Source organism: Solanum tuberosum, unplaced genomic scaffold (assembly GCF_000226075.1).
Source record: "Solanum tuberosum cultivar DM 1-3 516 R44 unplaced genomic scaffold, SolTub_3.0 scf00136, whole genome shotgun sequence".
Taxonomy (NCBI): Eukaryota; Viridiplantae; Streptophyta; class Magnoliopsida; order Solanales; family Solanaceae; genus Solanum; species Solanum tuberosum.
Window position 1 is genome coordinate 497,415 of NW_006239061.1, and position 3,787 is coordinate 501,201.

The 3,787-nt window shown below is 23.6% G+C and overlaps 1 protein-coding gene across 1 annotated transcript in view; it reads right to left on the reverse strand.

Annotated features, from left to right (window-relative positions):
- Positions 1-3,787, reverse strand: part of LOC107061407 (ATP-dependent RNA helicase glh-2-like) — a 23,451-nt gene that overhangs the window by 8,435 nt on the left and 11,229 nt on the right. The gene's annotated exons all lie outside the window — the stretch shown is intronic.

The window sequence follows — 3,787 nt, forward strand, 5'->3', positions numbered from 1 at the left end:
TTGACTGATTCTTAAAATTAAATCGTGATAATTGACAACATAAAATTGTTCAAAAATGTTGTATGTGGGTAGTCTTATTGTGCCTTGAATAGCGTCAAAGAAAGTACAGGTTTGTGATAAAAAAAACCTATTCCTTTATCCACGCAAACAATCGCTTCAAAAATTTCGTTATTAGCCCCAAAACATACCATTTATGTTATTGGGCCCGTGTATAGCACGGGCAACAAAATCTAGTAATAATATAAAGGTGAGTATCATAACTATGTCTTAATTTTTTTTTAAAATTAGACACTAGTTATAACTTCTTTTGAGTTTTTTAACATAAAATATAAATTAAAAAATATTTAAAATTTCAAGAAAAGGAGAACTATGATTCTTGATCAAGAGATATTTTTTATTCTTTTATATATATATATATATTATAGGTCACGAGAGAAAAATTAAGAAAAAAAGAGAAATTTGGAGAATAATAATAATAAATTAATAGTTATGATAATAAGAAGGAGAGATAAATAAGATTTAATTTAGAAAACCTTAGAAATAGGAGGTGGGAAGATAAATTAATTTTTTTCTATAGTAACAATGAGAAGAAATAAAAAAATATAACAGGTTGCAGTAATATCACGAAAAACAAAATAAAATATTTGAGATTTATTTTTTATTCAAATTTTATAAATCAAAGGAAAAAGCTTATTGAGGAAAAGAAAATTTTGTGAATAAGAATAAATAATTATGGTAATAAACTGGAGAGATAAATAAAAAAATATTTTAAAAATTATAAAAATAGAAGGTAGAAAATGTAATAAATTGTAGTAGCAATGGTGAGGAGAGATGAAATTAAGAAAATATTAATAAATTGTAGTAATGATAAGGAGATATGAAAGGCAATAAATCGTAGTAATGATGAGAAGAGAGATAAATAAGGTAAATATATTTATCATAATGTAATAATATAAAGGTGAGTATCATAACTATGTTAAAAAATATTGTATTAAATAAGACACTATTTTGTAATTTTTTTGAGTTTATGATAATAAGGTGGAGAGATAATAAGATTTTTTATCTTTAAAAAACTATAAAAATGAAAGGTTAAAAAACGAATTTAAGAAAAAATAATGAGTAAATTGATGATATGGAGAGATGAAAGACAATAAAGAGAAGAGAGATAAATATTTATTATAATAATAATATAAAGGTGAGTACGTATCATAACTGTCTTAAAAAAATATTAAGTTAGACACTATTTTATAACTTCTTTTGAGTTTTTTTAACATAAAAATATAAATAATTTTTAAAAAAAAAACTCAAGAAAAGAAGAAAAAGGAGAACTATGATTTTTGGTCAAAGAGATATTTTTTATTCTTTTTTATATATATTTTATAGGTCAAGAGAGAAAAATTAAGAAAAAAAGAGAAATTTGGAGAATAATAATAATAATTTAATTGTTATGATAATAAGAATGAGAGATAAATAAGATTTTATTTAGAAAACCTTAGAAATTGAAGGTGGGAAGATGAATTAATTTTTTTATAGTAACAATGAGTAGAAATAAAAAAATATAACAGGTTGCAATAATATCACGAAAAAAGAAAAATAAAATATTTGAGATTTATTTTTTATTCAAATTTTATAAATTAAAGGAAAAAAACTTATTAAGGAAAAAGAAAAATTTTTGTGAATAAGAATAATTAATTATGGTAATAAACTGGGGAGATAATTTTTTTTTTTTTTTAAGAATTATTACTATATAAGAAGAGGGAATAAGTATTCACCACAAGTCAACATGTGTTCCAATAAGAAGAAGGAATAGCCAATATATTTATAAAAAGAAATGACATATAAAATAAAATGGAGAGAGTATTGGTTTTTCGAAATGGAAAAGGACAAAACACATATAAAATTAAAAGACATATAAAAAAAAGTTGGTTTAACTCTCAAACATAAAAAGTAACATATGTTATTAAAAACTTTTAAAAAAAGTACTATAATTTACAATAAATAATAACTTAAAATATCTACAAGACAACAAAAGAAAGACTAATTTTTGTACTGCTTCTGTCACATAAATTAGGATTGGGATGATTTTAAAATTTTAATTTTGGTTATACATTATAAAATAGCCGAAAAATTGAATGATATAATTTTAAAAAAAATAACCGAATGAATCGTCATATCGATAACCCTAATGTTACTTCTACTCTGTTTATTTTTACTTAAATTTAGAAAGATATGCTTCATTTCTATCCTCAATCTTATCGCTACATTTATTTGCTATTTAAAAATTGAAATTAAAAAGACAAATCACAAATAAGTTTCTATATTAGCTCACTTATGAGCAAAATATATTATAACAATCTTTACTAATTTTATAACAATACATAAACTATACTCCCTCCGTCCCATATTAGATGGACACTTTCAACTTTACACGGTGATTAAGAAATCATTAATACATTGGAAGACTTCACCATTTTGCCTTTTGTTTATATCAATGCACATTGAAATGATTTACAAAAAATACACATACAATATAGGAATGGTCATATTAATTGTAGGGGTAAAATGGAAAAGAATTAATTAATTCTATCCTAATTTAATAAGTGCTCAAATAATATGAAAAACAATATTTTTAGTAAGATTCTCATCTAATATGGGACGGAGAGAGTAACAATATAATTTTTATTAATGTTGGGCCCGGGCAGCGCCCGGGCTTTCTTTACTAGTAAAAATAGAAGGTAGAAAATGTAATTAATTGTAGTAGTAATGATGAGGAGAGATGAAAACTAAGATATTTTAAATATATATTTTCTTAAATTGAGACATCAATCTTCAGTGATAACTTTAAAATAATGATATCAACATATAATTATTTCTTTCATGTTCATGCCGTTGGTGTTTTCATGGATGAGTGTTTGAAGTTAAATTACATCCATGGATATCATTGAAAATCTTAGTAGTATTTTTAATTAAATCTATAAAAATCTTTTAAATCCCAAGATTTATGTAGCGCCATATCATGATCTAATATGTGTGGATTACTTTCTATACAATAACACCATACTAAGCAATTTTTGTCCACCTTTCCCTTTATTTATATAACAAATCAATAACACAAGCAACTACGCACCTCATATTTTCTCTGACAAATACTCTCAAGCTCTCTCCAAATACTCTCTACAGCTTTATCCTAATTAATTAAAACAAATACAAAATTAAACCTTTCCGCCTATTCTTTCTCAAAATGTCTGACACTTATATTTACATAGAAATTTAACAATTTCAACAATAATCTCATTAATTAAAAGAATTAAATGAACATCACAGGCAATGGAAAAAGTTGTACAATACACTTATTATTTAATTTTAAAATATTGGCGTTGATCTACATGATCGTGAAAACTTATATATTTCTTTACACCTTTTTATTTACTATAGTTCCATAATAAATTCATAACATATCTTTCATAATAAATAAATAAAACAATCCAAATCCCCAACTATCCTCCAATTATTTACAAAATCTTCACATTTAACTTTACACAAATATTTAACAAATTCAAATAATTAATTCATCATTTAAAACAATTAAATGGTAGCACAACCAATAAATGAAAAAAGTGGTATAAATACCACAAACAAAATAATAAACATCCACACACCATTTATCTTCATAGTCACCATGTGCTCATACGGATTAATTGAGATTAGTTTTTCAATGTTCAATATTATTATATGAAACTTACCTTTTATTGCAATACTCTATCCTTAGTTTGACTTTGACAAATAC